The sequence below is a fragment of the Sturnira hondurensis genome, unplaced genomic scaffold (assembly GCF_014824575.4).
Source record: "Sturnira hondurensis isolate 20B ecotype Veracruz unplaced genomic scaffold, ASM1482457v3 Scaffold0016535, whole genome shotgun sequence".
In the NCBI taxonomy this organism is placed as follows: Eukaryota; Metazoa; Chordata; class Mammalia; order Chiroptera; family Phyllostomidae; genus Sturnira; species Sturnira hondurensis.
In genome coordinates this window covers 835,652-858,346 of record NW_028089166.1, presented here as the reverse complement: position 1 = coordinate 858,346, position 22,695 = coordinate 835,652, and positions in this window count along the sequence as shown.

The window sequence follows — 22,695 nt, the reverse complement described above, 5'->3', positions numbered from 1 at the left end:
TTGGGGGGGGGGAGAATGGTGGGGGAGGGAGTGTGCAGGTGGAGGGGAATGAAGGGGGGAATAGAACAACTGTAATGGTATAATCAATAAAATATATTTTTTTAAAAAACAAAATAACTATATAGGCAACAAACCACTCACTAACCAACCTAGTCATGAAACAAAAGACAAAAACATATGCATAAATTTTAAAATATGAAATAAAAACAAAAATTTAGATTAGAAAAACTATAAAAGCTTCTTTGGTCAATAATAAAATAGATATAAAAATTTACTGAGTAAAATAAAAATTTTTCAAGAAAAATAGAAACTGATTGCATTTGCAATAATATCCCAAACATATGTATTCCCACAGAAAACAATGTGGCAAAAATGAGATTTCCTCCCAGAAGTCATGGCTTGGCCATGATTTTACATGAGATATTCATTGAAATCCTTAACATATAGGTCATTTCCAAGATAATTAAACTCCTCTAGATGAGTGATTTTCAACATTTTTCATATCATGGTACACATAAACTAATTACTGAAATTCTGTGGCACACTGAAAAATATATTTTGTTGCTGATCTGACAAAAATAGATTTCACATTCATTGGTTTACAAAAAAATAGTAATGCCTACCCTTTTTGCTACAAAGTGACTTTTTAAAAATCAGATGCCCACCCTTGTGTAGAAAGATTTCTGTTACTGCTACTGGATGGGGCCTGTCCCTGAGCAGGTCTGCCTAGGGCCAGCCACCAGCATGTGGGTCCTTGACTTCGTGTAGGAAATATCTCCTAACAGGAGTCCGGGTGACTGGGAGGGTGTGTTTATTAAAGCAGGGAACAGTGAAACAAGGAAGGGCCTAGCACAGAAGCAACAGAAGAGCCCAGGCTGTTAGCCCACTGGGAAGGCAGAGAAAAGAGGCTTTGGGGACAAGTTCAGTGGATTACCTGAGACAAGCTGCCAACTGCCCACTGCCTTAGGGTGTCCAACCCACAGCCCGCAAGCAGCCGAGGATGGCTATGAATGCTGTCCAACATAAAATCATAAATGTACTTAAAACATTACAAGATGTTAGGGGTTTTTTTTAGTGTTTGTATATTTAATATGTGGCCCAAGACAACTCTTCTTCCAGTGTGGCTCAGAGATGCCAAAGGTTGGACACCCCTGCCAGGGGATCTGACAAAAAGTAGATATGATATGATTTACCAAAAAATAATAGTAATTACCTACTAAGTAACATCCTACTGGGTTTAGGGAGAAGCATGCTGATGGGAAAAGAAGTGGAGGAAAGAAAAAGGGAAAGGAAGTGGCATGGGCTGCTATGCAGAGGTCGTCTTGAGGCTTTTATCTTCTCTTGCATATGGGAATCTGAGGGGAGGGCTTCAGCAGAAGATTCATTAGTTTTCAGGGTGTGCACTTTCAGGGCCATGGTTTCCACTGATTGCTCAGTTCCAGGGCAGGGGGTCTTAAGTCATTGCAATTGGTTCTGGTATCACTCACCTGGTTTTGCTGCTTTTCTGGGCCTGGAGCTGAAACACAACTGAGGCCTAGATGTTATCCCCTAGATCAGGGGTGTCAAACTCATTTTCACCAGGGGCTACATCAGCCTTGAGGGTACCTTCAAGGGGCGTAATGTAATTTTAGGATGGGACAAATGTAACTACTCCTTAATCAGGGGCAAGGAGCTGGTGCAGCAGACAGGTAGACACAAGGTGCCAGGCGGGATAAAACAAGGTAGAGGGCCGGATTCGGCCCTTGGGCCTTGTGTTTGCCACAGTGCCCTAGATGGTATCTTAAAGGAGGAAAGACCAGGGCAAAAGAGATTACCCTGGGGGTCTGGTCCTTGTTTTCCACACTTAGCCCCTGGCTAGGCACTCAGGGCCTTCTGCTCTGGTGACCATCTGCACCTGGCTATAAAATGCTCCGCCACTTCCATTCAGCCATCTGCCTCAGTTTCCTTATTCTACTAACCAAGGAATTCTCCCGGCTTCTTACTCTCCTGTCTCATACCAAGAACTAACCAATCAGATGCAAATTTATTATGCAGCATGGTTAATAAGCTGCAACTCTATTATATAACCTACATATTTATGGTTCAAGACTGTGTATTCACCCAAGATGGCTACTGTTGTGTTGGCTGTGATCACTTTTTTATTTGACAATCTAAGGGAAAAGAGGTCAGTGTCCCTGACAAAACAGTCAGGCATTGCATATTTTAAAAATTCTTGCAGCACACTGATTGAAAATCACTGTTCTAGACCATAAATATAGAAATGATTATTTTTCAAAACAAGGAAAACACAGATACAAAACTATGTCAAATATTGCATAAAAATACTGTAGGTCAATATATTTATGAATCATGAGAAATCCATTATAAAACATTTATAAACAGAATTCTGCAATTCAAGAGTAATGTATTATCTCCAAGAAAATTTTACTAAAGATATAAGGATTGTTTAGGATTAAATAAACTATTAATATAATTTATCATATCAGTAAACCTGATAAAAGGTTTTGGTAAAACTGGGTGACCATCAATACAAAATAAATTTGAAACTTTCTTTCATACTGTAGGAAAAGTTCAAAGTGGGTCAAATATTGAAATGGCAAATTTTAACAGTTGCATGAGGTACAGCTGGGAAATGAATGGCCTCAATTTCTGCCTGCAAGACCACAATGACCTTCTAATTACAGAATCTAATTTCCCAATTCTAGATCCACTGGACATATTTGAACATTTTGCAGCTGTTCATTTCCATTTGAAATGTTCCAGTCTTTGGCTCCAGTGACTTCAGGGTTTAAGGCAGACTCAGGCAGGGCAGACAGTTACTTGTTCACAATGCCAATATATAAAGAACACCAAAATATCACTGAATATGTGATGAGAAGAAAAATGAATTTCCAAGACCTCTTCTAGGTACCTTATTAATTAAACTGCTTGAGCCTGAGTAAAACTGCCCTTAACGCACTCTCCAATGACAAAGACATTTTATGGAAGTGGGTTTTGTTCTCCAAGGCTTTTGCTTTGCTGAGAGTCATTCAAACTGAGGCAATCCCTTTTTCCAACTCATCTGCATGCAAGTGTTTAGCCTCTTCTCTGAATAAGTTAGAACAGCACTTAGAGAGTGAGGTTGGAATGAGCACTCAGCTACTGGTTTCCTGGGGTTATCCATGTCTCTCTGTGTAGATTAGAACCTAAATCTTCTAATCTCCCTGGTTTTCAAAGTCTTCACTTATGGGGTCTTTTATGTTGCTTAATTTTTTTCCATAGCTAGGCATTCCCTTTCAGAGATTGTATCCATGCTCATAATTCAAATATGAAAAATATACATTGATGGCTCCAAGACTTATAACATTTATTTACTCTAAAAAGCTATTGGTTCCAGACCATTACTACCATATCCTGTTAAATTTTCTCAAGCTAGCAACAACCACATGAAGGCATATTAGCATAGTAGCTAAGAGCGTAGATACTGAAGCCAGACTACCTGCGTTCAAATACCAAGTCAGCCAGTTACTAGGAATGGGATCTTGCACATGTTGTTCAGTTTCTCTGTGCTCCAGCTTCTCCATCTAACTATAGTAAAAGTGCCTACTTCATATGATTTTCAGATAATTAAATTCATAAAACCTGTGGACCAAGCATAGCAAAAAGTAAGAGCTATGTAATTGTTAAGTAAATAAAAATAAATGAGGTAAATTTATAGTGAGTGTGTTCTGAATAGGACCTCCAAGGAACTTACCCATGTGCTTCACTAGAAAGTCACTGTTAGATGTCTGTCATCCAGGACTTTGATGGTCCATCAGTGTTATACAGGACAGTAAGGCAGTTGACAGTAAGAGAAATGACATATTGCTCTTGCAAGTTCAATGAAGTCAAGACGCTCTAGTCCCTGTATTCTGTATTTCTTTCTAGGGCAGCTACAGATATAAAGGCATAATATAGATGGTGGGGAGATGTCCCAATGAGACATACTGTAACTTTCCTCTTGACTCATGTAAGAGTAAGCAAATGAGAGAGCAGACCACACTTGCTCCCCTTTCCAAGTCCTTTGGCCCAAAACCAAACCTGCATTATGATGGAGAGAAGATATGAGATTGGAGTTGTTAACTAGACTAGACTTTTTAATAAGTTATAGAGAAGTTATGGAATCTACGAAAGACATCATTAAAAGACCTGCTACCCAGCAAGGAAGAAAGATTTGGCATTTCACAGTTGAAAACATTGATGATAAAAAAGTAAATCCTATGCTGAGTGAAATAAGCCAGGCAGTGAAAGACAAATACCATATGATATCACCTTTAACAGGAACGTAAACAACAAAGCAAACAAGTAAGCAAAATGTAACCAAAGACACTGAAATACAGAACGTGCTGACAGGGTCCAGAGGGTACAGGGGAGAGAAGCACAGAGTAAAAGGGGATGGACTCACATGAATAAGTATGAAGGACACATGGACAATAACTAAGACGGGGGGCGGAGATGGGAGGGGGGTGGGGAGCACTGGGGGGGTGCAGGGCTGGGAATACAAGAAAGAAAACTGTACTTGAAAAAACGTTAAATAAAAAAAAAACTAAAAAAAAAAGTAAATCCTTTTCAAGTGTGTACCCCACAAAGCTAAGACTCTCTCAGTAAACCTGATATACTACATACAGCTATACAAGATGTTGACATACAAGAGGCAGGCTGTGGTACTCAAATGGCTTTAGCTGGAAAAACTTCTGCAAAATTTAAAATATTTTCATCGAGGCAAAAAAATCAATAACATTGGATAAAAACCAGGAGTCATTTAACATGCCTTATACTATAACTCATTTTATTGCCATAACAATAAAAGTCTAATATTAAAATGACTTTTTAAATTTACCCAAGATAATGTTAAAAATTGATAACAAAAGGGCAGGCAAGGGTTTGGTAAACCTTCAAATATAGAGGAAAGGACTGCAAGGCATCAAAGAGATGAGAAGTAAATAAGTCTAGACTTCTAATTACACAGTTTCTGGTTAGTTCTGTAAGATTGAAACACTCTATTTCTTTAACCTGGTTGTTAGTTTTAACAAAGAGTTTTCTGTCTTTTATTTCTCACAGGCCTATACATTTGTTTGTCATCACTGTACTGGCTTTTATCGGTATATTTTCTACTATTAAATCAATTTTAAAACTTGATGATTTATAAAGTAAAAAATATCTATTTATATGTATTCATGTTTAAATAATGACTTTTTGCCCAATATTAATTATTTCACTAAACTTATGGTTTTCTATAGCCAGATATGTTTTATATACAAAGACATATATTTAATATATAAATATACAAGTTTTAGAATATTCTCATTTTAGCAACATAAAATTATCTTCTTAAATACTCCTCTATTCATTAAAATTTTCATATGAATTATACACCACGACCAAGTGGGATTCATCCCAGGGATGCAAGGATGGTTCAATATTCGTAAATCAGTAAATGTAATATACCACATAAACAAAAGCAAACACAAAAACCACATGATCATATCAATAGACGCAGAAAAAGCTTTTGATAAGGTACAACACCCATTTATGATAAAGGTACTCAGCAAAGTGGGAATAGAGGGAGCATTCCTCAATATAATAAAGGCCATATATGAAAGACCTACAGCCAACATCATACTCAATGGGCAAAAACTAAAATCTTTTCCACTAAGATTAGGAACAAGACAAGGTTGTCCACTTTCACTTCTTTTCAATATAGTATTGGAAGTTCTAGCCACAGCAATAGAGACAAGAAAAGGAAATAAAAGGCATCCAAATCAGAAAGGAGGAAACGAAACTGTCATTGTTTGGAGATGACATGATAGTGTACACGGAAAATCCTATAGCCTCTACCAAAAAACTGCTTGAACTATAAATGAAAAAATATAAATAATATTTATAAATAATAAATGAATTTGGCAAAACAGCGGGATACAAAGTCAATATCCAGAAATCAAAGGCATTTTTGTATACCAACAATGAATGAAACAGCAGAAGCAGAAATCAAGAAAAAAATCCCATTCAATATAGCAAAAACAAAAATGAAATATCTGGGAATTAACCTAACCAAGGAGGTAAAAGACCTGTATGCAAAAAACTACACAACACTGAAGAAAGAAACCAAGTAAGACACAAACAAATGGAAACATATACCGTGTCATGGATTGGAAGAATTCACATCATCAAAATATCCATATTACCCAAAGCAATTTACAGATTTAATGCAATAGCTATTAAAGTGTCAATGGCATATTTCACAGACATAGAACAAACACTTCAAAAATTCATATGGAACCATAAATGACCCCGAATAGCAGCTTCAATGTTAAGAAAGAAGAACAAAGTAGGAGGGATCACAATACCTGATATCAAACTGTATTACAAGGCCACTGTAATCAAAACAGCCTGGTACTGGCACAAAAACAGGCACATAGACCAATGGAATAGAACAGAGAGCCCAGAAATAAACCCAACTCTCTACAGTCAATTAATATTCGACAAAGGGGGCAATAACATAGAATGGAATAAAGACAGCCTTTTCAACAAATGGTGTTGGGAGAACTGGACAGCTACATGCAAAAAAAATGAAACTTGAGCACCAACTTACACCATACACCAAAATAAATTCAAGGTGGATAAAAGACTTAAATATAAGCCGTGAAACCATTAAAACCCTAGAGGAGAGCCTTGGCAAGAAAATCTCAGATATTCCACGCAGCAATATTTTTACTGATACGTCCCCTAGAGCAAGGAACATAAAGGAAAGAATAAACAAATGGGATCTCATCAAAATTAAAAGCTTCTGCATGGCTAAGGAAAACAGTATCAAGATACAAAGAGAAGCAACAGCTTGGGAAAACATATTTGCCAATGATACCTCAGATAAGGGTTTAATCTCCAAAATATACAAAGAACTCATTCGGCTCCACTCAAAGAAGACAAGCAACCCAATCAAAAAATGGGCAGAGGACTTGAACAGACATTTCTCCAAGGAGGACATACAGAGAATCCAGAGACACATGAAAAGATGCTCGATATCACTAGCTATCAGAGAGATGCAAATTAAAACCACAATGAGATACCACTTAACACCAGTCAGAATGGCTATCATAAACAAAGAAACAAACAACAAGTGCTGGAGAGGTTGTGGGGAAAAGGGGACTCTAGTTCACTGTTGGTGGGATTGCAGACTGGTACAACCACTATGGAAAACAGTATGGAATTTTCTAAGAAAACTAAAAATGGACGTGCCTTTTGACCCAGCAATTCCACTGTTAGGAGCATATCCCAAGAACCCTGAAGCACCAATCCAAAAGAACCTATGCACCCCGATGTTCATAGCAGCACAATTTACAATAGCCAAGAGTTGGAAGCAAACTAGATGCCCATCGGTAAATGACCGGATCAAAAAACTATGGTACATTTACACAATGGAATTCTATGTTGCAGAAAGGAAGAAGGAGCTCCTACCCTTTGCAACATCATGGATGGAATTGGAAAGCATTATGCTGAGCGAAATAAGCCAGGCGGTGAAAGACAAATACCATATGACCTCACCTTTAACAGGAATCTAAACAATAAAACAAACAAGCAAGCAAAATATAACCAAAGACACTGAAATACAGAATGTGCTGACAGGGTCCAGAGGGGAGAGGGGAGAGAATCACAGGGGAAAAGGGGAAGGACTCACATGAACAAGTGTAAAGGACACATGGACAATAACTAAGGTGGGAGGCGGAGATGGGAGGGAGGTGGGGAGCATTGGAGGGGGGTCAGGGCTGGGAATACAAGAAAGAAAACTGTACTTGAACAAGAGTTAAATAAAAATTAAAATAAATAAATAAATAAATTTTTAAAATAAAAAAAAATTTCACATGAATTAGAGTTATTTAAGGACGACAAACAAGCCAGGCAATGAAGAAAGAGTGGACTGCCACCTACACAGTGCTGTTTAAAGAATGCCAAAACACCTGTCAGACTCAAATTGTAATTTGTCTGTTCCACTTACTGACTCTCACCCTTCAACACAGCTATTAAGACTACACTGGGATTGGAATGAATAACCACGAGATGGGTATTAAAAGACAAAGAAATTAAATCAGCTTGCTAACATATAAAACACTTAGCTCTGCAGCAAACATTAAATGTGTGGAGCAAGCATTAAATTTATATAAACTTCTGGTCAATACGGTTAACCCCTACAATGAGAAGCTTCAAAGTCCATTAGTTTGTTAGTTTTGGTAGTTGAGCCTTTACACCTGACTGAAGAGCTGTGATAGAGAATCGGAAACTCTCAGTTTTAGTTGGATGAAGGGGTACGAACACGGAGCAGACCGATGAGACAACACGAGAATAGTAACAAGTAGATCACAAATGATCATTTGCAAAGAGCTTGTCTTTGGGGGATCACAGCCAAAGAAAGATTCAGTTAGTTCCTCCACTTAAAATATTTTACCAAAAATAGTTTAAGTTAACTTTCATAATAGTACCCATAGAGGACAGAGGAAACATGAACGGATGGCACAGGGAGAATTCCACTTGAGGGCAGAGACAAGACTGGGGTGATGCAACTGTAAGACATGAAACACTGTGGGCTCCACACAGACCCAGAATCTAGGTGACAGCCAAGACGGATCCTCCCCTCCAAAGCCTTCAGAAAGAGCACAGCCTCGCATCCACCTTGATTTTGTACTGTGAGTTTGCAGAACTATGGCACAATTTTTTTTTCTCTTTCAGGCACCAATTTTATTGTTCTGAATTAACACAGTCATAGGCATTGAGCACAGATTTTGGTTAAATGATCTGCCTATTGTATGAAAGCTTCTAAACACGGCAGAGATGGAAGATTTCTGCTTTAAGTTTGTTCCTGTCCCCATATAATTCTCCCTGAATATGAATCTATAAATAGATTGGAAAATTCAGTGCAAACACCAGCTTCTCCAAGCTGACAGGAATCAGCTTCAGCTGGTTCCTTAAGGCACTCTCTATACTCTCCAAACTTCTACATGTCCGCATCTCCATTGTCCCAAGTCACCTCTCCCTCCTTCTTCCTGTCCTTCTCTATTTTATCTCCCTCTCCATCTTTTCCTCTATTCCTACCTTTTTTATTAGTGCCTTTTTCTTCCTTATTTTGCCAAATTTTATGTTTGAAATACAGCCAGGAAAACTCTTCAGGAAACTTCCTCTGACCACTGCCCCTCTCTCCATCTATACACCCAGTACGCTGCTCATCCTGTTCTGTGGAAAACTTCCACCTCAGTTTCCTCAGATTCCTCTGGAAGTCACAACAAAAGGACATGGCCATCACCCAGATATTTTATAAATTTGTGGGTCTCAAACTGTGGTCCCTGACTATCAGAGTCAGCAATACTCGAGGGTATGTTAGGAACACACATTTTCTAGCCACACCCCTCAGACCTACTAAATAAGAAAGTCTGGGTTGGAGGTGATTCTGATGCATGCTAAAGTTTCAGGATTAATACTACAGATGATTCTTGGCAAAGTGATTCATCCTGTAAGACAGTACTGAGTTAGGGAGGTGAGCAGGATTCAGATCAACACGGTTAATTAAGAAAGAAACAGTGAAAAGGCGAGAGCTGTGTACTATGGTTCCTTTCCTGGTGTTTATTCAAGTGGCTTACAGAGGTAGCCGAAATTGTACTTTAATCAGAATAAGTAGAGTGAACAATATCAACCAGTTATGCTGAAAAGATGTGAGTTTCAATTTATGGTTTGAGTTAGTCATTTATTTACTTAGCAAACATTTATTGAAGCATTTCTAGACAATACTATAGGCAGGAAGACAGAGACCTCTTTTCACAGAACTAAATTCTACTAGGTGTATGAGCAGAAAAATCTCCTCTACCTACCGTGGTCTCTGGCTGGAACTTAGAGTTACACTGTTAGGAGAAAGCATACAAATTTTATTAAAAATTTGCATGTATATTGGAGCCTTCATAGGAGAATAAAGACTTAAAGAAATGATTAGAGCAGAATGTTTTTACACCTTTTAGAAAAAAAAAAACAATAAGGTTGTGAAGAATTGACAAGACAGAGGGGTTTGGGCTAGCACCAAAAAATGGTGATGAGGTGAGAAGAAAGATAAGGGTTATTATAACAAGGCTTGTTTGTTCAGGTTTCTCAGCCTCAATTCCCCATCTCTGGCGGTGGCAATGTCTTCCTTCCTTATGGTACAGAGAGAGCACCTTTCAAATGGGAATTTTATCTCCTGCTTTCAGGAAGAGACAAGGAGGGTCAGAGTACTCTTTTTAAAACTGCTATTCCTTTTCTTTTTCCTTTTACATAGTTAAACTTGCACTTGTTTTTTCTTTATTGCTTTTTATTTTGTATTGCTTTATTGCTGTTCTATTACAGTTGCCCCAATTTCCCCAATTGCTCTCCCCTGCCCCACCCACCCACTTCCACAGTCAATCCCCATCTGGTTGTCTATGCCCATGGGTCATTCATTATTTCAGAAGTGCCTTTAACTAAAAACAAGCAATATGCTAACATGACATATTTTGGAGTGACATACTCTGAATTCCTTCATAGGAAACCAGACAATAAAAAGTAAATGTTGTAAAAGTACAGGCAGATGTAAGAGCTATTAAAAGTTTTATGTAAGGGATTAGGTAATAACTGGGATTAAATGGTGGGATGAACAGAAGGGGGAAATATTTAAACAGAAAGATATTAATGAAATTTGGGAAGATGCCTTCAATTTGGTATGCATTCTGATATAGAGAGCAGAAACATGCAATCACCTTGGGGTGGACTGAGATGGAATATTTCAAAAAAGGAGCCAGAAGGTGAGTGGGGCTAAAGCAGAGTTAGCAAAAGGAGAGGGGTCAGAGAGGGGTCAGAGGTAAAATTAGGGCCTCAGTTATGCCCAGCCTTGAGGACGGTCTCTGAACAATTTTGCTTTGCTTTTTCTTGAATATTATGTGAACTCACTGGAAATTTTTTAGTAAGGGAATTGACATGATTTTATCAGCTACTGTGTGAAGAGACTATAAATATGGCAAGAACAGAAAAAGGTAATACCATTTAGGAGTCCAGGGTAGAAGTGAAAACAAGAGTTGATGGTACTTTGAACTAGTGGCAACAGATCAAATAAAAGTCATGGCCAGACTGTGGATGTATTTTAAATGTGCAACTAACAGAATTTATGTATGGACTAATTGTGAAGTATCACACAACAAGAAAACATGGGTGTCTTCTGGGGTGGGGGTCTGAAAGGGTGGGTACCTGACAGTGCCCTTTACTGAACTATGGGTCACTGTGGCAGCAACGGGCTGGCAAGGGGATAACAAAGTCCATGTTTCCATGTTAAACTTGTCTTTCTAAAAAGAGTTTTTGAGTGTTGGATATATCATACTGGAGCTGAGGGGACAGGCAAGACTGGTGAAAAAATTGAGAGGAATTCATGATTTAAGAGAATCATTCTCAAAACAGCACAGTCCACAGACATAAAAGGAGGGCAAGTTTTTCCAGGTGAAAAGGAGACACTGAAATTTCTTGATGTGACATGGAATGTCCACCTAGAAACTAAATACTGGGATTTCGGGTAAGCATCCAATAATATGTGTTGACAGATTAAAACAGACTCTGTTCACACACATGTGTCAGGCTACTTTGATAAATTGCTAGATCAATAGGACCCTGAATTTTTTTCTACAATCACCTCTTAGTGAAGTACAAAAATCAAAGATTTTTTTTACTAATTAATCATGCTTGGTAATGCTTTAGTACAAAGACAAAAGGGAAAAGAAAATTGCCTCGAAAAATAGAAGTCAAATTTTAGGTGTGTTTTCTTATGTAGAAAATGTTTATAAGGGAATATTTATAGCAAATATATTATTTCTCATAACAAAAAGTACCATAACAGTAGATCTACAGCCAAACTTTAATGACTTATTTAATGTATTACATATTGTCAAGAAAGCTTAATAAATGTGTTCTATTGCCAATTAATATGGTACACAGAAACAAATAAACTGGTTTGATTTAATATATTGTCTTAATACACACACACACACACACACACACACACACATATATATACACACATATATATACACACACACATATATGTCTTCTTGGCCAAGATACTAAAATAAGTTATAACTCTAAATATTTCTTTTATTATAGCCTAAAGCTACAGAATCTATTTTTGTCAACTTGTTAATATGTACATATTAAACACCTCTAATATTTGTATTTAAGAAAAGAAAATAATGAATATTTTTCCTAAATGTTATTTGAACATTATAATTTTAAACAGCTGACTTTTGCACTACAGGCAGAAAAATTTTATAGTCAGCATAAAGAAAAACACACATAAAAATAAAATTATAGCTAAATAAGAAAGCAAAACACTAATAGTAAAATAATGAGGGGTTCAATTAATATCACAGCTTTTACCAAGGGGACCATCCAAATATATAAATAAGTTTATTTTTTAACTGCAGAGAAAAATATCTTTTGTAAACGATACATTTCAGTTACCAATTCACACTAGTAATTGCATAACAAACGTATAAGATGTTCCCACCATGGAGACAGGGCATGCTGTAATCAGACTGCTGTGTGAATTCACCATAACAAAATGGCTTGACGCTGGATTTAATCATGCCACGTCTGGGATTTGGCGTACTAACAACTGTGGCCTCACCGCCAGCCCTGTCACAGCAGCAGAAACTTACCAATCCTATGTAATAAGCATGTCAGGAGCTATTCCATTCATTATTTTCAAGCATGAGAGAGAGAGAAAGGATTATGTGCATCATTTACATTTGCAGGAATGGCATAAACTCATGTGTGACCTGAGGCTTTTCTTACTCATCTTCCTACCCACCGGTATTCATACGAGTGACCACTGTGATGGCCTTGAGATACTAGGGTAGTTTTCATGATGATACTAATAAATTATTGTAATGAATTCTGATGAACATGGATTAATAAACTAGAAAGTTTGAATTATGTTATGCCGGGTATAGAGTAACTTCCTTTAGACTTAGCTGCATTTCTAAATTCTAAAGAGACATATTGCAGCATAAATATTATAATAAAGAACTGAATTTTGCTGCCATGTCATACTTGCTAAATTATAACAATGCATCAGGTAATGATAATTGAGTTAATTCTCCTATGTTAGGACTTCAAAATGACTCTTCTCAATCACCAAAATCCCAGATTGCATCATATTTTCTGCTTTTAGAATGATGATGCCATTAACAGGAAAATAGAAATGTTACAAGGGAACGCTGATTGGGAGGGGATATTAAGATTCTATTTTGAGACTTTAGAATTTTAAATGGCATTATATTACACAGATGAAGATGGAGATGATTGTTTGTAATTATCTTACTGGTGTACCAGAAATAGAGTAAATAAGTAGGTGCTGTAATGACACATATGAAAAGATTAGTAGTTTCATATAATAAATGTACTCCTTGCTCCAATACAGATACTCCTGTTACCAAGTGCTTCATTTGCTTACCCGGGCACAGGCTCTTAAAATCTTTTAATTTTTTTTTATTTTTAGAGAGGGGAAGGGAAGGAGAAAGATCAACATCAATGTGTGGTTGCCTCTGATGTGTCCCCTACTGGGGACCTGGCCCGGAATCCGGGCATGTGCCCTGACTGGTAATAGAACCAGCAACCCTTTGCTTCACGGGCCCATGCTCAATCCACTGAGCTACACCAGCCAGGGCAAGCTCTTTAAATCTTGATGCTGGAGAGACCTTGACCAGTGTGCCCATTCATTTGATGAACTGATTTGGGAGAGTCGAGAATTATGTACCAAAGATCTTTGGAAGCTGAGCCTTGAAGTGGTGTCCCTTAGTCACCACTGTCCACACTCCATTGTGTAAAACTGTAAGAAGGCTGGGAAATGCAGTCTAGTCGTGTGCAGGGAGTAAAAGGAGAACACAGACACCTCTGTCATGCTTTGGCTGAGAGGTGAGGAATGATGGTATGAACCTGGGCAGCAGCACAGGTGTGACCACAAAAGTTTGATGATAGGTGGATGATAGGCACTTTGATAAAGTGGGTGTGCATGAAAAACGCCAAAGGTTAAAACTGCACCTTAAAATGCTCTGGTAGTTATGGAACATGTGTAGATGTAATTTGTCAAGTGTATTAGTATTAAATCAATTTTTAGAAATATGAATCATATCACTGTTAAGTACTTTGTCAACAGGAGAAATGAAATCAACACATTGAACTGGCTGAAGAGATCCAAGTTTTTAATTTCTTCTTTAGTTTTCTCTATCATTTCATTTCATACTTTAAAAAAATTCATTTTCTTTTGGTAAATTGATTTTTTCTAATTTGGACCTTGGTGGAGATATAGCTCCCTGTTATACCTGCATAAAAGAACTATTTATTTTAAATTCTACTTTCCACAATATTAAATACCTCTCCTATACATTCTTCATAGGTATTGTTTTAGTTCTTGTTGGATTAAATAAAAACTGCAAAATAGCAGACTAGTCATAATTTTTGGCAAGGCACACAAATAGAATCCATAAGTAAATATATTTAGCATTTTGAATTAAATATCAGAAAAAAACCCTGGCTGGTGTAGCTCAGTGGATTGAGCGCGGGCCTGTGAAGCAGGGGGTCGCCGGTTCGATTCCCAGTCAGGCATATGCCTGGGTTGCAGGCCAGGTCCCCGGTGGGGAACACATGAAGGGCAGCCGCACATTGATGTTTCTCTCCCACTCTTTCTCCTTCCCTTCTCCTCTCTCTAAAAATAAATAAATATTTTTTTAAAAAGGAAAAAGTAGCTGCTGTCATATATTTTGATATACACATCATATATTTTGATATACACATTTCATAGCAGACATTGTTAACTGAGATTTATAGTTGAAATTTACCTCAGTCATCTTTAATAGCATTTTTTCAGTAAGTGATATTTTTTCAACTGGCAATTTTAATAACCTCCATGTTCACTTCAATTACAGACATGTCACTCTGACAACAGATGCTCCCCAGGGAAATGTTTACTTCAATATTAGCAGAGAAATGCTTGCTGTTGGAAGGAGAGAAGTGGGCCTTTTATCCTTTTATTTCCCCAAATTTGACAAAGGCCATTCACTTTTCACTCATAGTTTGTACTATCTTGGGCAAACATCTATTTCATTAGGAATAGGCAAGCATTTTCTTAATATTCCCTGGAATTCTAATAGTGTTCTGCTGAGATACATGACAATGTTTTTTTCAATTTCTATAATCTTTTTATGTGCATATACCCATACAACCCAAACCTAATAAAGCTGAGTAGAAGACATAACTCAAAATATAAATATAATAATGACAAAAGAGCACCTATAACCTAAAAAGCAATCAACTTTTTTACTTATCCATCTGAAAATAACTTCACACTTGAAGGAGATTTTTCTTACTGTAAATTAAAGGCCAAAAGTAGAGTTGGTATGTTCTTGAGTTCTGTGGTTGGTTGGTTGTACAAAGAAATTTGGTCTTGATTTTTATCTTCTAGTGAGTTTTAAAGGAAATGAAATGATATAATCCACAGCATACACCTTACTATCACCACTTCCTGGGAGAAAATCAAACTAGATTAGCTCTTACTTGGTAAATTCCTTATAAATAAGGAGCTTTTTAATAAGCAAAACCTAATGTTCCAATGCAAAAACTCTTAAAAATGACTGTTACCTCTCTCATGAACTGTGACATAGTCCCCGAGAAGAAAAGTCTAGAAGTACCTTTGCCTCCAGCAGCAGGCTAGTTGAACACGGCACACATAATAGCTGTGCTGATATGCATTCATGTGTTTCTAAGCCAAATAAAAATTAATAACATAATTTTTCAAAGTAAAAATTGTTTTTCCAAGCAAAGCAAGCATGTATGATGATTATATCTCTTCACACATTTCCCCTTCTCCCATAACTAGAGTCATGACTAATTCTCAAGAAGTATAGAGGATAAAACTTGTTTGGAACTTTTTAGGAAAAAGATGGGCTCAGGGATTTCAAGGAGGTCATAGCAAAGGGTGCTTCTACAGAGGTGAAGTGAGATTGCAGGAGGAAGGTCAATGATGAGAATCTGTTCTCAGGTCTATTTCCCAAATTCAAATCCCAACTCACCAGCTTTCTATGTGTGTTCAGAGAAATGACTTGAGATCTCTATTCTTCAACATATTTTCATCTGTAACAGGGAAAGAATGGTCATACCTACGTCATAAGATTCTAAGTAATTTGTAAAGTTATTAACAACTGTCCCTGGCACACAACAAACTATTACTGTTATTAATTTTCTGTTTATAAAGTAAGAGAAAAAGAGATTGAAGAAGAGCAGAAAAAGAAATATATAACCTGCTGTCATCCTTCTATGTCAGACCAATGATTTAAGCTACATGGCACATTTACTTATTCACCCATTTAATATTTTAAAGGCATAGCCTGCATCAGGCTCTGTGTTAGGGGCTACGATTATAGCTGTGAACAGCACAGAAGTAGCTTAGTCCTCCGAGAGCTCAGAGAATTTGGTCATTAGAGAATATTATACAAATGTATGCAATTAAATTATAACTGCCTTAAAGCAACTGTTAAGTGCTATAAGCCTGTATAATTAATAAAATAATAATAAATTAATTTTAATCAACAGGTATTTTATAATTTATCTCACAAGAAACCATAGGGTATATATGATACCTATATCATAAAGAAGACTCTTGAGATTACACATAATTTAATGGCATCTCTGAGCTCACACAACTGGTAAAGTGACAGGTCAGCATTCCTGCCTTTATTCACTTGCTAATGATCACAGAGCACAGTTCCTTTTCGGGGGTACATTCTGTACTTTGTACCATGATTTCTCCTGAGTGCCTTTTCCCCTCTCAGAGACCCGTTCATTATTTTCTCCCCAAATCAATAACGGATTCTTTAGTCAAACCATTGCTCCTCCTACATGGCTACACATTGGCCTCACCCTTAAAATATACTCATGCCTTGGTCCAACTGCCAGAGATTCTGATTTAATTGATCTGGAATATTGCCTGGATATTGAAAATTTGTAATTTCCCCAGGTGATTTTAACATACTTTATAGGTTTAGGACCAATGAACTAAGATATAAATGACTGCTTGGGTAATGCTTAAACCAGGGATCAGAATTTTAAATTAGGGGAATTAAGTTATCAATAATTTACCAAGTGTCTGATGCTTTGGAGAAAAAAGTGTAAGAGAAAAGAAAGGCACATTGAGTGTCATAATCTAGAGTTATGCTGGAGGAGAGAAAAAGAGGGAGGCAAAGAGGGAGAAGAAAGAATTCAAGGGATTAAAAATTCTCAGTATATTGAAAAGATATCTACACCTTAATGCTCACTGCAGCATTATTTGCAATAGCCAAAACATGGAAACAACCTATGTGTCCATCAACACGTAAATGGATTAAGATTATATATAGATGTGTAAGATTATATATATATAATGCATACACAGACACAAAATAAAACATAATTTAGCCAAAAAATAAAAAAAATCTATTTGCAACCACATGGATGGGCATCGAGGGCATTAAGCTATGGGAAACAAGTCAGACAGAGAAAGACAAATGCTATATGATCTCACTTATGTGTAAAATCTAAAAGTGAAAAAAATTCACCCCATAGAAAAAGAGATTAGATTCATGGTTACCAAAGTTGAAGGATTGGGGAGAAGTAGAGGAATTTGATGACAGTGGTCAAAAGGTACAAATTTTCAGTTATCAGAAAAATAAGAACTGGGGACAAGATGTACCACACGATGATTACAGCTTATACTGCTGTGTGCTACGTTTGTAAGTCGCTAAAAGAGTAGATATTAAAAGTTTTCATCACCAGAAAAAAACATTTTCAATCTATATGAAATGATGTTTACTAAACTTATAGTGGTAATCACTTTATATATATGTATGTATATATATGTATATGTGTGCATACATATATATGTACATATATATATATATCAAGTCATTATGCAGTGTGCCTTAAACTTATACAGTGCTGTGTGCCAATTATATCTCAAAAATACCACCACTTGGCGCATAAAATCACCCATTACATGTAATCCAGGGTGGACCCAATTTTTGTGGTGACTAAAGTTTATATAACTTGGAGAGCTATACTGAAAAACAGTAAAATTATAAATTCAAAATCAAGTACATTTCTGTCACTTGTTTAGAACATAAAAAATTACTAGGAGCTATAAAGTTTTAAAAGTTGACAAACAACATCACAAAATTTGAAAAATAAGAATATTAATAAAAAAAGAAAAATAAGAATATTGTTTATGAATGATTAACACTAAAATGCTTTTCTATATTTTTGGCTGTATACTTTTGTCCATTAATATAAAAGTTATTTCATAACAGTATTTTTATAAAATTAGAAATATAATTGGTTAAAATGTGTTTTAATATATTGTTATTATTGATAGCTTTAAGAAGATATTGATGACACAAAATATCCCATACAATTTTATATGATTTTCCACAAACTAGCTTCTGGCTTCACACATTTCAAACTGTGTCTCCTTCACTGCACACATTTTTCTTGCTGCGGAAAGCCATTGGATGAGTTCACATTTTATTATCACTTCTAGCCCTGTCGGGATGCCCTGGTGAATTTGCATAATGGGAAATAGACGTATCCTAAAAGCTATTCATAACTGACACCGCTAGCAATTATTTAGCAGTACACCGAAGGCACTGTGAACCATTTAACTACATCCTACTAAACAAAAAGTATGTACATCCCGAACTCATCTGTTCCTTAACTGGATCCCAGTGGTGCCTGTGGCCAATCCAAAGGCATAACCCTGTGGAAAAATCACACAGGGAAGAGACAGTGGTCCCAAGTGACTGCAGCCACCACACTGCTTTTGAAAATTTTTACCAAAAATGCATAGCCTTTAAGGAACCTGTCCAAGTGATGGATTCTGAAGAGTAGCTTTGAGATACTCATGGTAAATCCACCTCTGAATATTAACCAATATTATTGTCAGTAGCCTCTCCATAATTTCAATAGAGGGTAGTAATCTGGTTAGAACATGTGGATAAATAACTAATACTAGTAAATGTCATTCTAAGCATTTTCAAATGTTAATGCATTTAAGCTTGACATGAACCGTATTGTGTTAATATTGTTATCACCATCTCTCAGATGAGGAAAGTGAGGCCCAAAGCAGTCAATGACCTTAACTCACACACAGAGTAAATGTCAGATGTGATCTGAACACAGTCCTGATTTTACGAGGGCAATTTAGGACTCTGTGCAGTTCAAGCTCTTAGGTTATTTCTGAAGCTGAAAATGCATAGGTCTTTACCCTAGTTTGAGAAATTGTCAAATATTTATTTCAAACTACTCAACAGGAAGTGTGCTACTGATGAAGATTTGTAAATTTCTTGCCATGAAAGATAGGTGTGTCTTTGGAGCCAGAATGGGAGTCTGCCAAATCCTAATGAGTGAGCTCGCACTATACATAAAGGGAAACTTCAGATGAGCCTGAGAAGGAAAAAGGGAACAAATGATAGAAATGCCAAGCCAAACAACTATAATAGCCCTGGCAGGTATGGTTCCGTGGGTTGAGCTCCAGCCTGCGAACTAAAGGGCCGCTGGTTCCATTACCAGTAATTAGGGGAACATGCCTGGGTTGCGGGCTAAGTCCCTGGGTAGGGGGCATATGAGAGGCAACCACACATGGATGTTTCTCTCCCCCTCTTTCTCTGTCCCTTCCCCTCTCTCTAAAAATAAGTAAATATTTTTAAAAATAACTATAACATACCATTTATCATCATCTATTTTAATTGCTTATTTATTTGCCTGTCTCCTTCAATATGTAACTAATTAATAGCAGCCTTTATTTTTTATGTTTTCTAGTCCTGCCATGTTGAATGGACAAATACATGAGGGTAGGGAAGAAATGAAATGCCTCACATCCTACTTATAATGAATCTCAGGGTTTCATGTCCACCACCGCTAAACACACCACCTCTAAGCACAGCACTGAGCACTAGCCCGGTATGTGACTCAAAGAGCATTCCACAAATCTCATATACTACCACCCACCCTTTAAACAGCTGGAACACTTTCATTGTCCTATGATATTTATCATCTCCATTCATCCAATAAATATATAATGAATGCTATTAGGTGATAAGCATTGCTTCAAGTAATAGTAAAAATGTGTTGAAAAAAAGTGGCCATATTTTATGTTCTATTTTTGGATATAATGCTCCTGTTCAATTTCTCTTATATTTTAAAAAAATGGAGGTGCCATGGTCAGGTGAAAATGGAGACAACTGTACTTGAACAACAATTTAAAAGGAAAAATAAGTAAAATTCATAAAGGATAAACCAAGAATATATTCAAATTTAAAAAATAAGAGACAAAATACAGAAAAAATATTTTATGGCCTGCTCAGAGCTGTATAGCTTGGTAATTCATCTAAAACCTAGTAAGTCCACTTGTCAATTGCTAAATAAACTTATACTGAACAAAAAGTAAAAAAGCTATTTATATCTTGGAACCTAAATTCATAATGAATTTATACATTTATGCCATTGGTGACCCCATGGGAAACTATCGCATGAGGAATAGTTCCTTCTTAGGAATTTTTATGTGCATATTGCTGCTCCTGAGTAAGAACCTGTGATAAAACAATAGAGTTCTAGAAACCTTTCCTGAGACATTAACCCATAAATATACAAGGATCTATGATTTGCAGATCCTGAAGTGACAAGCCCCAAATAATGCGGTTTAAAATTTGAGCATCCTCTGGTGTCTGCAATAGATTCCTCCCTTGGTCTCTAAGAAGCAGAAGACATCATTTCCTATTACTACTGAGATTTGAAGTCTTGATTTCTCCATTCATTTCAATAATTTACTTCTAGTATATAAAACAATCGCCTGATTCTACTTTTAAAATCCTTTTGGGGCATGTTTTTTCAATAAAGCTGTTTTTTTTTTTACTTCTGATTTTTTTTATCTTAAAAAATTACTATGGTTTAAAACAGGCACTTTCAAACATGCAAACTTGGTCAGTTCACCAGCTCTGTGTCAAAGTTCCTGACATTCAAGTCCCGCCAAATGCCCCTTTGTTTATTTTTTGAGAAACAAGTGCTGTCATTCCTAACAGCAAGAAAAAGTTGTCATGTGAAGCCAGTGTTTATTTCATTGTTTTCATTTTACCTCTCCTCTTTCCCAGAAATCAACTTTAGTTATATAATTGTATTTGTATTTATGGGATAGTTTTGTTCTCTCTAGGAATAGTACATAGAGAAAACATGATTTTTAAAAAGCAATAGATTTTGAAACTAAGTAAATATTGTTAGAAATTTAGAAGACTAAGACATGAACTCTAAAACATTGTAATTCTTACCATTCCTCCCATTTTCAGGAATATATAGTATAATGTATAATTCTATTGAGAAAATTATTGCTTTCTGAGGTAAAACTTTTGACATTAATTAACTCTTTACACATTAATAGGTACAAATTTGAGCAACTTTAATTTTTCCTAGAGGAAATTAAGCAAATTGAGTATATCCTAAAGATAAGAGATCTTACAGTACTTTATCTTCTTCATATTGTTCATTAAGTATTCCTTTTGAAATGGTTGCTGAATTATTGTTATTTTTAAGAGAATAAAACATTTTAATATGTAGCTTTGGGCAAATTGGTAGCCTTTTCAAAGTCAAGCATTATTTTATAATCTTTTATCTTCTCATAATACATTCCTATCCATGTACCCACATATATAAGAACTGAGGTCTACAATTCCATTCGGATGAAGGTGTGCTAGTTATATCTGTTTACCTCCAGTAGGTTCACCACTTTCACCTAATAAAAAAACTAACACAATTTTTGATATGGCTAATATTATACTTAATTTTGGCTCTGAATAACATTATGGACATCCATTGCTTAGAAAAGATTTATTACAGGGTTTGGCAAAAGTAGGTTTACAGTTATTAGTATAAAAAATACAGAATTTGTTCTTGTATTATTATTTATTATTTACTGTACTATTTACCATACAAATAACTGTATACTGACTATTGCCCAACCTGTATTTATGCAGTAGCAAAGGTGCTGTTCAATTTACTTGTCTTATCTAAGAAGTTCGTTCTTTATATTCTAATGACCAAGTTAAAAATATTGATTCTTTAAGACAATTCCGCAGGAAGAACACTCCTGAATTTAACAAGATATTTAACATTATGTGAAAAGAAGGAGGTCCAAACACAGCCCCAAATCAAGAGGCATTCTAAAATGGGACCTTGGAGAAATCACTTGTACTTCAATAATTAGAAAGGTTTGTCTCATTCACAGTGAGGAAAAGTCAGTAACAAATTTCATGCTGTGGTCAAGGATAAACAGCTCAAATGCATTTTACATCACATGTCACTATGATAGGTCAGACTTAATACATGCTTATTTTCAAACCAAAAAACAACCATAACTACAAAATTAAAATATTATGCGATCAAATGCCTCAGTTAGCAAATTGTTTTGCTCTAAAGAAGAAGAATAAAATTTGGCAATATGTGAGTGTTATGTTTACTTTCTTTTTGATCTCTCTTTAATAGACATTTTAACTACTTCAGTATCACTACGAAAGTAAGGGTAAAACAATACCACTAAAGTATTATTACTTTAGATTTAGATTTGAGAATGAC